The sequence below is a fragment of the Arctopsyche grandis genome, chromosome 5 (assembly GCF_051622035.1).
Source record: "Arctopsyche grandis isolate Sample6627 chromosome 5, ASM5162203v2, whole genome shotgun sequence".
In the NCBI taxonomy this organism is placed as follows: domain Eukaryota; kingdom Metazoa; phylum Arthropoda; class Insecta; order Trichoptera; family Hydropsychidae; genus Arctopsyche; species Arctopsyche grandis.
Window position 1 is genome coordinate 19,110,194 of NC_135359.1, and position 16,712 is coordinate 19,126,905.

A 16,712-nucleotide genomic window follows, 5' to 3' on the forward strand; every position below is an offset into this window, starting at 1 on the left:
ACAACACATTTTTATGTAAATTAAAATTTATTTATTTTTTGATTAGTGACATCTATTAACAAAATTTATTACTATTCGTAGTTAATTAATTATAGCGCCATCTATGTTTGATAAAAATATTAATATCATAACATTAAAATATGTATCACATACATATTTTCATACGGTTTTATGTAATACATAATTCGTTTCTTTTTGTCAAAGTGATTGCTAATAATATTAAATAAACCAAGTGAAATCCTTAACACCCTCAATATATGTATGTATGTAAATACATATAGATACATAAATATAATACTATCAATTCGCATCTCAAATTAAGACACCGCCGAGCGTGTCATAATGTCGTAACAAACAAAATAAAAATAAAGAATATTAAACGGAAGAGGGGCCAGTCTCTTGCATTTCTCGAAGGATCAAACCACCCCTGAACCCCACCCCACATTTCCCGAACAGTCCTTATACGATCCAATAAATCACCCCATATTATATGGCCCTCTTAAAAATATGACAGGCATTACCTATTTTACGACACCTAACAAAATTCTCACACAAGCAGATCGAATTGATCGAATCAAAATTTTCAACCGATTTTGAACATCGATGTATGTATGTATGCAAATTATCCGTGATGTTTCATAAATTTAAATAACAAGTAATTGGATCCAATTGAATCATGCAGTCATAAAATTAAACAATAACCATCATTTTCATCCATCCTTAAAAAGTTAAAACAAGCCTCACTTGAATACCAGAAAATTCATCCTTGCATTATACATACAGATGTACTTCTCAGAGTGCTTACACAATTGTAAATTAATGCTTGGTTTATATCATCATTTACAGCCATTCAGCATCCACTGCTGGATGAAGACCTCTCCATTTCATTCTTCTCTGTTTTGGGTAATTCTTATCCATCTTATCTCAAATATTTTTCGAATTTCATCCACCCATCTTTCCCTCAAGGCCTCGGGTACCATTCGAGCACTTCTTTCTTTATTTTATACATTCTTCTAGGTACGTAACCCGCCCATAGCCATTTCAATCTCTTCACTCTCCCTACAACATCAACTACCCCTGTACAGTGGTGTCGCCCTAATGGTTACCATGGGTTTCCGGAAACCCGTTGTTAAAAATCAAAAGTTTCCGGAAACCCGTTATTTAATCTTAAAAATTCATATAATTTTTGTCAAAAATTATACAAATCTTGAAAATTTAATGAACTTTCATGTAATAGTTAGTGCCTTGGACGAAAACAAAATGTATGTTGGTATATATTTTATTTGACTTAACATTTTGACGTTCATTATCCAAGTTTAACATCCAAACGACATCACTGGCAAAAGGGTATTTTTGATTTAAAATCTATTTACTATAATCGGGAGAGCAATGAAAACTATAGATTTTATAATATTTAAAGTCTGATATTTTTCTGAAATTTTAATGCCTCTAAAGAGGCGGGTAACTAATTTAAGGATATTTTTATTGCATATAAAAATACACCCTATTTCTCATTTTACGAGAATGCAGCTGATTCATCCAATTGCGAAAGATTAGTTTGATTTTAAATTTGGACTTGCAGCGGGTGGTTGGGAAGGGGGGGGAGGATCTAAAATTTTACGATATTATTTAAATTCCTGGAAATTTTAACGACTAGCCACCCGCAGATCTATATATATGTACCTATGTATCTACATATAAGTGTGTTCGACTTAATTTGGCGTATACGGATGCGAGCTCGTAAAACGAGGTACTACACGCACCCGTACAGCGAGAGGATTGTAAATAAGGATGCGCAATAAATTCATACGATCGTAAAAACAGAATCTGGCATTATGCAAATTCGATGAGTTGCACTATTATACAGACGGTGTGATTGAACACCGTTTATATAACAATAGTGAACGGATTATAATAAAATTTTGCGAAAAAAAAATTTCAGCTAGGATCCAACAAGGCCAATTTGCGTCATTTCAATACATTTTATAAAAAAAGGTGATTTATATATCGATATATTCATAGAATTTGAATATGCAACACACGCACGAATCCATTACAGTATTATAACCGTCTATTCATTTCTATTATCCATCTCGAGCTGATTGATGAATTAAAAATAACGCACAGTCATCCAAAATGATGACTTTTATGCAACGTGCAGCACTGAATCGCTCAATGGGATTACACCGTGAAAGCTACGATGTGTGTATAGATTAACAATTCGCACAATTTACTAATTGATTTTACAGATGAAATTAAATACAGCAAAAATGAAAATGGTGGAAACGGAAAATTACTTGTTTTCATTTGTAAAAAAAAACTTGAAATTATTTAAATTGTATAGGATAGGTGAATCAATTACACATGAAAATTATGACTGTTGTAAAATTATAAAGCACAGTAAATCAATTCTGTTTATTAGTAGAAAGTTAATGGAAATAATTCAGTAGTTTTGTTAGTTACTTATGTTACTTATCAAAAAAAAATAAGCTGATAATAAAAAAGCACTTATCGAGTACCAATTCTAAAATGTCATTTACTACATCTGATATAATTTATATATTTCATGTAAAAGTTTTTTTACCGATCTAACATTGGATCTCGGTCTCATTGACTGACCCGAGTCACCCGTGGTACACCAGCGTCTCACGGGTGAGTCGCGTCGATTTTTTTTCGAAACGTACAAGCCCCGATTTACATATCTGTGTACCCGTGTCCCGGTCCATGAGTCAGTTGTCCCAGAGGTAATCACATCTTCGTCCTTGCGCTTGTTTCACGGTCATTTCACCGTATAATATTTTCACAGTGTGACTAATTCACCGAGTGGCCCAATCGTATACACAGAACCGTGCGAAGGAAGCGATGGTCCCGGGCTTCAAAATCTGGGGGCGCTAAAATCATCATCACACGTTCGCATTATTTGAATTTCATTTTATTTGCTTTTACCCCTTTACATTGTCTCGGGTACCATTTCAGCAATCCTTTTTGTCCACCTCCTTTTCCTATGGTTACCAAAATGAAAATTAAGATAAAATATTTTAAATAAAGATAAAATATTTTACGAGTGGCAGCTAACTGTTCAAGAGTGTACCTATTTGAATTCCAGTCTAAAAAGCACTACTTTATTATAATATTAGAAAATAGAAACGTTCAACCGACACATCGACGTCCGAAAAATGCAATAAATTGCATTACGTGCACACAATAAGAGGGCACAATTGTAACAATCGAAGCGTTTCGCCTCTGATAGAATTACTTTTAATGTAATATTCGGCCAAGAAGCTGTTCCGAGGATGACTGTTCGATTTCTTCCCCTTCGAAATCCCTCACAACTCCCTTAGATAAGTCGTCAGGCATCCTATATTCCTCGAAGGAGTCGCAAATCTTCGTTATCCTGTCTCGCGTCTTAATTTTAATGAGTCACTTTCCTATTTTTTGATTGATTGATTGCGTACGGCCAGGCGAGATTCCACAGTCATCCACTCGCTCATCCGGGATACGAAACTTCTGCGAAAATAAATTAATCAACACGTGATTTCGCTACGGGTGGGTAGAAATTGTATGCGTAATTATCTTCACCCCTCACTCGTATGGCGGTTATTAATATTTTTTAATATTAATGCGACACGTGTCTTCGTCACGAAGGGTCGGTACTTTATCACCGCAGGTGATCCAGAAAAATAACCTTTTCATGCCGGACGCATAATAGTCGTGACGTCCGTACGGCGATTATGGCTATTAAGGTTAATTTGGAACAAACGAACCACCGATAAAAAGAGTGCGGCCGCCATTATCAATTTTCCCACGAAGTCTAATGCGATCAATTCTATAGCGTTTTGAGGATTAGGGATCGGACGATATTGACATGGCTGTACTAGCGTGTAATACAATTACCAATGCCATAATTGCATCCTCTGATTAATTATTACGCAAATTGCTACCTGATAAGCGGAAACTTCTATAAATATAATACATTCTAAGGCTATTCTAACTAAATAGCATCGCATTAGCTTACATGTAACAAATTACTTTTGTAATTTAAAAGCGATACTATAGAAAAATTCCCGAGATACAACATAATTGGAATGCAATTTTGATTGTTTTTAATTTCCTTTCTAAATAAGATTACGTGTAATTCAATTGTTGAATTCGATGTGTCAGGTGTGATTCGAGATTTGCATCGTTCTCAACACGCATTAGATGATGATTCAGTATGAAGTGACTAGTCGTTTCAACTGATTTTGTTCCATCTTAGAGATATTTCTAAGACGGGTATTCAGATCCTAAAATTCTAAACATATATAGCGCGGTTCTACACACAAATTAACGGTTTCAAAAATATTTTGGAATTTTTATTTTCTGGAAACCTTTACTTTATGTATTTATTTTTTATTTATTTATGATAGTGTCAGTTAAAGATTTGGTTTCAAATTAAGTTTGTCCAAATTTTAATCGTTCCAAAATTTCAACAAAGCCTTTTTGCGTGGAAAATTCTCCCCCCCCCCCACTACTTAAACGAAACGGAATATTTTTGCATTGTGATTCAATACTAACCTGTACTTACGAGTATGTATCATACATACATATATATCAACAATGTGCTAAGCTTCCTACATACGTACATATGATATGTACATATATATAATCATCATCTACAGCCATTCACCATCCACCGCTGAATGAAGACCTCTCCAACACGCTTCCATTCGTCGCTGTTTTGCATAACTTTCATCCATCTCACCCCACACATTTTCATAATTTCATCCACAGATCTTCCTTGTGGCCTACCTTCTCACCATTTTAAACACTTTCGAATGCCATTCCAGCACCCCTTTTCTCCACCTTTCGTCCATTCTTCTACCTACGTGATTCACCCATTGCTATTTCAATCTTTGCACTGTATCAACTATCCTTGTCATATTTCTCACCCACATATTGTGTTTCCCGTCTATCATCGTTGTGCCGGGCATACAGCGTTCCACATATATTTAAGTTTATTGATCTTTGTGTAATATTTTAGCGTTGATTGTCTGTTTTACATATATACATTATAACTAGCAAATCACATTGATCGAATTATTTTTTCTTCAGGCAAAGTGGCATATTTGATTTAAAAATGGCGTTCATTCACCCAAATGCACTCCTTCCCAATTTAATATGTCTCTTTATTTCCTCTTCTTTGCTACTTCTTCGTCTTCACGTGCCATGTCCACCCAGAACGTCGGCAACTACATTGATTTCCCATTCGTACTTTATCAATGGCTGCTCGGAATAGTGCTCGGGTACTGAGGCCCTACCACTGCAGAAGATTCTTTAGCCAAGATGTTTTCTTGACTACTGCTACTGGACATGTCGTATTATGAGAAACTCCTATCCATCTCATCTCGCACATTTTCCTCATTTCATCAACCCATCTTCTATGTGGCCTTCCTTGCATTCACATTCTTTCGGGTACCATTCGAACACTCATTTCGTCCATTTTTCATCCGGTCTTCTAACTACGTGACCCGCCTATTGCCATTTCAATTCATAAACCACCTTTATCCTTTCTACACATTCCATTCCTATCTTCCATCATTATGCCAAACAACAGCGTTCCATACTTATTTTAATGCATTTGACTTTATGCAGCATTCCGGCATTAAATACCCAAGTTTCACATCCAAACTTCATAACTAGCAATACACATTCATCAAATGCACTCCATCCCAATTTCATACGTCACTTTATTTCCTCTTCTTTGAAACCGGACGTATCAATGATTTGGCCTAGATACAAACCTACATATGTATGTAGGTATGTATCTTGGATATGTACATATGTAGCTACATACATAATCCAATCAGAATTTATAATATAACGTCTATGACCAAAGAAACACCCAATACTCAATTACATATTTATTTATTTTTTACATATAGATATACCAAGAAGGCCTTACAGGTAAACCCCAATGCGCCTTCCTGGCGAATTACAAACAATGCGGCATTTTGATTACACAAGTCGCTGAATTACGAGACACTGAAAACTCGCAAATTAACGAGACATCTATGAATAGTACATACATTTTATTGTACATTATTCATACTCAAATAGCGGTGACATAGTAGGTATGGAGGTTTTTAGCCAATTTTAATCGGGAACCGTTTCAAAAATAAAATCATAAAAATTGGCAAACTCTGATAGGAAGCGATCGACCTGGAGTCACAAATATCCAAGTCTGACCAGCAGGACTACATATATACTCGGAAAAAATCTTTTCAAGCAAGGTCAGCTCATGGGATCGAACCCGGTGCCTCTCGGTGTTAGGCAGAAGCTTAACGACCGAGCTATGCTGCTGGCTATATGTATATTTACCTCTAATAAGTGAACCAACGAGATATGGATCCGGATTAATTTTTACTAAAAGCTTATTTAATATCCTCGAAGTGTGTATAGGCCCGTGATTAAGCGTGCGTACTAATTGCAGAACGGCCTGCTTAATTGCACATCGATCCGGGAGCGCATTTCCGGTACAATGTCCGGCTGCATCGACCGATAATTAACTGCACGTGAGAATACCGGACGCGTCTTGACCTACGATCCTTCGTACGCGTCAAACCATCGGATGCCCTAATCGCTCGATGACAATTTACATCACCTGGTTACAAGATTTAGTGGCTGTTCCACACGACATTAACCAAACACGTACACACATAAACTAATCAATTGGTAACTCCTTTCCTTGAAAAAGATCTCAATACTAAAAAACGCTGTTTAGTACTCACATACATATAACGGGATGTGATAAGTGGCAGTTTTGACGTGGAATTACACCTATTCCCATATTTATAATACGTATATGTGTTGAATAGAACTTATGTACTTCTATATTTTTTCAACGAGTTTTAGTTGCCCACTTCCTTGTGTTGAAAAAAAGTTCACATTTTAGCTATTGATAGGTGTTCAATCATAAACGAGTACTTCAACAGATCATTAGTATTGAAAGAAGGGTCCTTTAAAAATATTTTTTAGACATACATACAGGTACAAAAGATAAACTGTTCATCCGAGTTAATATACTCACGAGAGATTGCATTCGCAGAACATAAACCGCAATTGTAAACCTATCAGAATACAATCAATACACCACAAATGCCTTAACATCTGTGATTGATTTGCTTGAGACAGATGCAACAATCTATCATTGATATAGTCACTTACTACATAATAGACTATTTTGATGGGAAACCAGTATGTATGTACGTACGTATGCAGCGTAAAATTCTTACCTACCCTACATACATAGTACACCTACAGTACAGATGAAAATAAAATATTTAAAAAAATCGAATGCACGATAATGATTTTCGATTCATTCGATTCCCATAACGCTAAAGTTGATAGTAATTATTCAATTTAAATAACGGCAACGGAGGGGGGCATAGGGTAGTCGATGATTGATCGAAATTGGGCGTAGCTAAATTGATGAATGGATGAAAATCGAACGTCACAAACTTTCGTGAAAAATTATCCGAGACCACTTTTTATTCCACCGTTCGTTCGCTTAACTTAGTTAAGTGTAATTTTATTTACTTAGGTGCACTCTAATGGTCGTCACGCTTCGTCGCATATCATATGACAAGATAAATGTGGAAAATATTTATTCGAATTTCGACGCATTAAAAGTTATAAAAGAAAATAAAAAAAAAATGCAATAAAATTAAAATACTTCCGTTAAAAAGCAAATAATTTTTCTTTTTTGTTTTCATATAATAATTAATATTATATTAGCATAGTCAGAATTGTTTTTAAATTTATATTGAATTATTAAAATAAAATTGTTATTCAACAGTAAAATTTTATGCAATTTGACAACCCTAGCGGCCATTTTTAAACTATTATTTTTCAATAAAATTCATACTGTGAAATTTTTTAAATAATACATAACTGCGTATTGTAATTTGAGTGCATGACTATAAATAGTGAATAATTTTACAATAGGTTACAAAGCATGCTTGGATTTTTGTCAAATTTTATGATGCATTGTAAGTTTATAATATTTCCTAAAATAGTTGCATCAGCATAATAACTCAATAAAAAATAGGTTTATACTAAAATGATAGTAAGTATATAATACTTAAAGTTTAATGAATAATAAATGTACAAACTTTCCCTGAATAATGGTTTCAACTTCTATAGCATAATTTGAAGCCACCACTCCGTGCCTTCGATAGCTCAGTTGGTAGAGCGGTGGACTGTAGAGGAAAATGCCGATAGATATCCATAGGTCGCTGGTTCAAATCCGGCTCGAAGGAATTTTTTTTTAGCAATATATTAAAAATAATTATAACTATTCTTATTATTTACAGTTTCATAATATATTGATGATAAAAATCAAAAAAGTCAAAATCTCAATTTCAAACATTTAAAATTGAATTTTTTGCCACTTTATTCAAGCACACGTATTAAGTATACGTATGTATGTATAATAATATTATTCATTAATTTAGTTTCATAAAAAATAAACAGATTAAAATGATTAAAATTTATTTCATCTACTGGCATAATATAAATTTCTAAAAATAATGATCATATTCAGATAATCATCATACGTATACTATATTAGCTTTTGTTCAATTTTTAATTGTTTCTGTTTTTTATTTTATTCTCTAAATATTTTGGGTAACAGTCAAAGGTACAAAATAATCGAAAATCTGAACTTTAGCTGTGGGTCAAAGTGTATAAGTATATGATAATAAAATTTTAATATAGTACTTATAAGTGATAATAAAATATTATTGGATGAATTGCATATATTTGAAATAAAATCTAACTAATGAGATTAACAATTGATCATTTATATAACACATAACCTTTTATCTAAAAACGACTCATATAATATACTATTGCACGTATTCGTAACATGTATGATTTAACTAGCGATATCATACATGTATGTATACATTTAATTTTAAATATAAATTTTCAAAAATATATAAAATCGTCCTTGCATATGGAATTACACATAAATGTTTATGTTTATCACAAACAGTTTGATGAATGTACATTATATGTATGTATGTACTTACTATCCAAACATTTTCATTAAATCAACCACACATTTTCATAAAAATCAACCACACATTTTTGCTGTAAATGGTACCCAGTACATACATACATATAAAAAGAAAATCATTTATCAATTCGAACCATTACCGTTTGATGAGCGCATCGCATGACTGCGGTTTCTTATTGTAATTTTTCGAAACATATCTACTAAGCACCGAGCATTTTCTACGAATAATATAATACTATCAAAATATAAATAATAATAATGGCAATAGTACATATGTACATAAATAGAAAATCAATGTAAATTCGTACATGACATTTCAATACCCAATATTGCATACATACATTTATTCATTGCATGTTCGATAAATACATTCTAACCGAAAAATCATTACACATTTCAACAAATACATATACTATTGTAGATCTCGCGCAAAGTAACAGTTGAATCTTTTCCCATACTATTATTCCCATATCTAGCTAGGGGTTGAAATTACCAACTAGCATCGCTTTTACTAAAACAACCGCAATCGCATCGAGAGGGTGATTCATAATGACGTCTAATTGCATATTGAATGCATTCGGTATCACCAATATTTTCACGATTAGATACGGAAAAATTATATTGCGTTTATGAAACATACATACGTATACTTTATATTCAGTATGCAACGTGCAATTTAGATTGTATCGAAAATTTGAATGTAGCCCATTATCGACGCGTATGATTTATTCATGATTTTTTTATTTGCACGTAATAATGTCGGGATTGATGCATTTTTTTCGTCCCCGGGTTGCCGCATTTGAATATTGGCTATTGGGATTTTACATCTTGAACAAATGCGTACTTATTTCCATTGTGCCAGACAATGCGTAAAAGTGCAACACATTACCGTTGTTTTTTTTATTACAAATTGTCTATTTGCATATTTTTATTTGATGTTATTTTATAAATTATGAATCATTGCGATAAATTTTTGCTGTGAAATATGTTCGTATGTGAAATTTATTTAAATTTTTCGATTACGAAGCATGTACGCTTATTATTTTACTTCATCGCTTGTAAACTTTCTCCTTTTTTTAAATAAAAATAAATTTACATATAATAGATACCTCATATTATTAATAGTAATTCATTTAAAATTCAAAAAAAAAATAAATGATTAATTATTTAATTCGTCACTGTCAAATTTACTAATCGATCTACGTTCAATGTTTATCATTTTTTTTCTTAATTATTCAGAGCTTGTTCATGCTATATATATTCAAATTAGCATTTATGTTTATCTATAGTTCTATTTACTATTTTTATTCATTGAAATGACAATGAGGTTGCGTAATAAAAAATACCATAATAAAAGACATCACAACCGCTCTATGCAAAGCGACTTAACTTTTTATGATAATTTTTTAATCCTCCTTTTAATTTTCGCCATTAAATTGAGTAGACGTCGCGGTCGTTTATTGTTATTATTTTTTTACGTCAGCATCCCTTTGATGCCCTTTTTACCTCTTAAACGAAACCATAAACCAATATTTATTCTGCAAGTTGGGGGGCGATGAAGGCAGGGACTAAAATCCCCTATCATAACAATTACTATTATCACTTGTGAAACGAAAGATTCCTTTCACATACACTTATTATAGGCTTTTACGACAAAGATATTAACATTTTATCTTTCAATGCATACTTATATATAAAACGAAAATATTTTTGGTAAAGAAATATAGAACCCGTTTATGTAATTTAAAAAATCTTTCTATTTTTTAATGATTTTAACAATTTGCCTCTACTATTCCTTTAATGACCCCTCAGGGTATGTTTTCTCAACAAACCGAGAACCGTTTATTATTGTTGAAAGGGGGACAAAACGAACCGTGCATAAAGACCAAAGCCATCCCTAAACGTTTGATCCGCAAAACCAACAAACTTTGCCAATTTAGAGCGATTTCCACAATATTTTCATTGCATAATTGACGCAATAATTCAGAGACAACAGTTTGCAATTAACGATACATTTTATGTTAAACTAAAGAGCAAAACTATGTATGTACGAAGAGTCATAACAATTGACCCACACGTTCGCTAAAAATTTGTTTTGAATTAATTAATGAACTTTGAAATCACACTTAACATAAAATAAATCAACTAATCAGTGAATAGCGTGCGAAAGTAAGAGCATTTTAAATGTAAACCATAAAAAACGCTTCAGTTTAAAATCATTGCAAAAAAAAAAACAATAGGCAGACATATTTCACCCTAATGAGGTATGATACATAGGGATGAACAACATTTTTTTTAAATCGCTATACAAAAGTATACTGGAAAATCAACATTTCGCAAGTTTAATTTATTTTTACACATTTCATTTAAATCCACTATTCATTTAAATTTTATATTTGTATTTCTAATATTAATTATTATTTGTACCATTTCAAAAGTGAACTACTTGATAGTTGTTAATCACTGGCTCTAGTGCTAAGGGGTGAGGGTGAGCAACGCCCACCCAGTCAATATCCCATTTGAGTCCAGCTCCCACTTCACACATGATTCACTCAAACGGAAGATAAAACTATTAAACAACTGCACCAAACTTAAAATTTAATAAAAGTTGGGCGTGATAAAACAGGGACAACCGAAAATCGTGGATGAAATTGGATACAAATAACTGCATCTTTAAATGATCATCATCATTAACAGCCACTCTTCATCCACTGCTGAATTAAGGCATATGGCATTCGTTTCTGTTTTGAGCAACTCTCATCCATCTCATTCCACACATTTTTCTGATTTCATCCACCCATCTCCCCTGTAGTCTTCCTCGCACCCTTTTAAATTCTCTTGGGTACAATTTGAGCACTACTTTCGTCCGTTATTCTAGCTACGTGACCCACCTATTGCCATTTAAATTTCTTCACTCTCACCATCACATAACAGTAAATATTTTGTTCTACTACCGGTATACCGGTATTTTTTTTATTTACCGGTAAATAAATAAAAAAATAGATTACATAGCTGTATGTGGTTACTTTTTTTAAAAACGTTAACCAAGATTGAATAGTAAAGAATTAAAAATAAGTCTCGGGTGAATAATGTCATATATGTATGTATGTAAATGCATTTAAATAAATTATAATAAATAAATTTTTATTTTTTTTATTTTCAACTAATCATATTTATTTATTTAAAGTTTGGACCATTTAAAAGTTTCGATCAAAGTTGAAACAACCATCTGATCGCAATTATTACGATTAGGTTGGTCTGTGTTGCCAGCGAATTTATCAATTTGAGATTGTCACATTTAATATTGAAAATAAATAAATTCCAGACAACCTAATCCACAATACGCCATTTGAATCGATATTTGATGTAATATTATGCAATAATATGCCTGTATATTTATACTTAATTCGCGATGAAATCGTTAACTGTATATTTTAAAATTTACCTATATTTACCGAAGGCAAAATACTGCCGATTTACCAGTAAACCGGTATTACAATACATAATTCCGCTCGTTATACCAAACATAAGCACTGGACCTTAGCGGCATTCTGGAGTTTAATATCCAAGATTCGCATCCATACGTAATCACTGGCAAGACACATGGATCGAAGATCTTTTTTTTTCAGTCACAGTGGAATTTTAGATTTGAATACCGCATTCGTTCGCCCAAATGCACTCCTTCCTAATTTCATACGTCTTATTTACTCTTCTTTATTACCGGACATTTCAATGATTTGACTTAGATATAAATAATACGTTAAAATTTTATGAAAGTGTTAATATTCCAAGTAAAAGAAAGTGTTCATGTTCGTTACACAGTGTTCAAAGTACAAACACTAATATTATAATTCGAGGTATTGATGACTCACAACAAAAAAAAATTGAGGAGAACCAGACTTCCTAATGAGTGTGTCAAATTATCTATAAGATTATGTCTAGCTAACATAGCCTGCAGCATGAATCTAAAAACAAAGACTAAAAAAAATGAGACAAATCATTAAAGTGATGCATTATTTTATATGAGAAAGTTAACTCAGAAGTGCCCGACGACTCGGATTCGAGTATATGTAATGTACATAATTAAAATCATCATTTTATAATAACGTTATCTCAGCGTACATACATATGTATGTTTTTTATTTGATTCATTTGATAATGATTTTATATTCAGGGTGTAGAAGTCACCCCGTCCTATTCACGGGCGTGTAAACATTTTGCAAACATGTCCGCCATTGTGCGAGTGCGTGTCGGTAATGCAGAGATCGCTCGCACCCATTATTTATTTAAATCGGAGCACGCGTACATGAAATATTGCGGGACCTATTCATCTTGACTTGGCACATTACAAAAAATTAAAATTAAAATTAAAACATACCCACAATGAGATACAAGCACCACCAGACGATCAAAATCTCTGAATTTTTCAAATGAACTTATATTAGTTACTGAGGATTTGTTGATTTATAAAAACAAAATATGTATAATGAATTTAAAATTTGTTCTTTTGTTTTATATACCAAAAATTTTCACATTCAAACTGTTATACACGAGCACGGTTTGATGTATGTGAGTTAAGTTGACGACAATGGTAAATCGATGCACATTGTGCATCCATTATATATCGGATCGGTACCATATTTCAAATCCGATAATTAAGGGATGCCATTTTGAATTGTTTGGAGGCGCACACGCGCGATAAATGGATCGTTCTCCATTGCACACACATATGTAAAGTTTAAATTGAAAAAAGCCATAATCTCCCCCTTAAAAGAGTATGTAGGACTCCCGGTTGTTTGGGTTGTTTTGGGACGTCCCACTAGGGTTGTTTATCGGTTTGCAGAGTGCCGTTTTAAAACCCAATTTATTCAAGAACGACATATTCTTCGCACACGCCCTTTGATTTATGCGTGTTCGTGAATTCACGAATAATTTGATCCGAAAAATGGACGCAGGATATTTCCGAAAGTAATTCCCCATTGTCCTGTCGTGTATGTACGTCCTCACTTCCAATTTGTGACATGCTCCAACGTTTCACTCTTAATATGCATACTTTTTTTTTCTTTTTACATATTTGAAGAAATGTTTACCTATATTAAAAAATGTGAAATACCCTCTGCTGCTTGTACTGTCTTTATCCTTCGCAACCCTCGAGTGTACTTCTACTTTGTGGAGGATAAAAGATAAGGGTAACGCTCTGGAGGGTTCCTCTTTAAGTCCAACGACACACTGGCCTATAATGTGGAAAAATAAAACCATAAACTAGAATTTTCCTTTAGATTTACATGCATACATCGAGTTTTTTTTATATTTTATCAAATTTATATAAACACATAATACCAGTTTATAGAATTAGCCATTCGATAAAATCTTTTACTTATTATTATAAAAGTATTTTCCTTTTACTTTTAGATAGTTGAATTTTTTTGGTTATTGAAGCGCTACAGATTTCAATAAGTCGTCACAATGGTTAAACAAACTATACGTCAAAGAACACAATAAGAACATTATACAATAATTCGGCAAATGAAATCGTCATTCACTAATTTAAGAAAGAAAACCGTCATTCACTACTTTACAGTTTTTGAATAGTAAAATGTTATGAGTTCAGTTTAGTATCAGTTTTCAAGGGGCAAATATCAAAAACGAATACAAATAAATTAGTATGAAAAAGTACATTCAAGTATCATTTAAGAAAAAAAATTAGATTTATTTATTTATTCACAAATTTGCCACAGTGACTTTACAGATCAACTCCAAGTCGTCACTATGGCTATATAAAAAGGAAATTAATTATTATTATATTACAATTATGATAAAACAAATATAAAAATACAAAATTGTAAAAACATGAAATATAAAAATATAAAAATACGAAATTGTAAAAACATAAAAGATCATCAGTTTGGTTAGCTCTAGACTATTCACTCAAATGGTCTGGAGATGTTTTCTTTATCATGAAAATGGACGTATGCTACTACTGCAAGAATGAAAAAATATTTAAAAAATCTTAGAAGAAAGTTTCTTTTCGTCAATGGAAAACCACCTTTCATTAATCATGGACGTGATATGTTAAAGCTTATCTACTAAATTGTCATCGAGCTAAATTGATGACTAATAATTCTATTTATTGACACTGAGTATGATTCATAAAATTTCGGTCAGAAAACTGAGATAAGTTGGTTACTTATTTTAAGATTTGGGTTTATTTGCAAGAAATGGCCGCCAAGACGCCACCATAGCCTGGGAATAATATCGATTTAAACCCAATTAAAATTTATGGATGGATTTAAAATATAGAATAAGTAGAAGCAACATATATCATCTTATATTATTAAAATAAATAATAAAAAAGTTGTGATAGATTTATTTTCCTATCAACTTTTTGAAAACATTTCAATCTCTTCACTATATCCACTACTCTAGTCATAATTATCAACCACGGATACTTATACCACGTTTATAATTCTCAACCACTATATCTACTGCTCTTGTTATAATTCTCAACCACGTTTTTCCGTCCACTATCTCTTCTAGCTTTGGCGATAATACGGCGTCCCATGCTTTGTGCAGCATCTTGGCGTTCAATGTCCAAGATTCACATCCATACGTCATCACTGGTAAAACACATTGATCAAAGATCTTTTTCATACATATTGAAAATCAAATAAAAATAACGCAAGTTTTAATTTCACATAAAATACTGTATTCAATTAATTAATTATATAAATCTAAACTGAAACTTTTGCCTGTATTAAATGTGAAAATTAATAATAGCAAGCAAATTCAAGTAGAGTTTCAACGTGCGATTTGTCTCTTGATACGTTCAGCGCTGCGGTTCAATAACCCATTACTAACCCCGCTTCCTTTAACAAGAGAAAAACCTCCCTAATGACTGAAATGCAGCGGAAAATCAGCGAACGCAATAATTGCGTTAACGAGACGAACGCGTTGATTCGCCAACGCTAATGCCTGAGCGACTCGATAATACGAATTTTCCGATTGTTCTGATTTTTCCCTGCAATATTTTGTACATACTCGAAACACTGGGTTAGTGGTGCGTCTTGCACTCTCCCCTGCATTTGCGTGTACTTATGCATCTCGTACGTGAGGGGTCCCTCAGTCTTTGAGCCCTCAGAGAACCCCATCCCTTGCTTTCCTCCAGCATAGTGCTTCATGCAACTAGGGCGCACGCACTCTCTGAAGGATCCGCTTGTAATCAGCGACTGCATCAATATCGCTGCAGTGCGTGTATAATTGATGCAAGCTGTGCACATCTTGCCGCAAGAATTTCAACTTAGAAGTAGCAATGTGTATACAGCTGGACAAAAAAGTATTAAAAAATCCATAATTTTAAATATTTTCAACATTTGGTTCAGTTATGTACATACATATACATATAGGAACAATGTTATCACATTCTATTATATATGAATTAGAATTTCTTATACCTTTTATTGTAATTTATAATAATTACAATAAAACAAAAGCCTATTGTTATTATTATAACTATTGTATATAAAAGAGTACTCAAACAAGAGTTTTTGTTTAGGGCTGGATGTTATTTTTTTTTTCCAATTTGATGATATTCCATATTGGACTATTCGTGACTATGATAAATGAAGTTGAGACGCGAAACGGTTACAAAACTCGT

General features: G+C 32.7%; 1 protein-coding gene and 1 non-coding gene across 2 annotated transcripts in view; one reads left to right on the forward strand and one right to left on the reverse strand.

The window, feature by feature from the left end:
• geko (olfaction protein geko) overlaps positions 1-16,275 on the reverse strand; it is a 44,638-nt gene extending 28,363 nt beyond the window's left edge. Inside the window, exon 1 of the mRNA XM_077430648.1 lies at positions 16,097-16,275. The gene's annotated coding sequence lies outside the window, so the exon portion shown is untranslated. The remainder of the gene's footprint in view (positions 1-16,096) is intronic.
• On the forward strand, positions 8,207-8,297 carry TRNAY-GUA (transfer RNA tyrosine (anticodon GUA)). Its single transcript is given in 2 exon segments — positions 8,207-8,243; positions 8,262-8,297. It is a non-coding gene; the product is annotated as a tRNA-Tyr (tRNA).
• Positions 16,276-16,712: the final 437 nt, after the last annotated feature.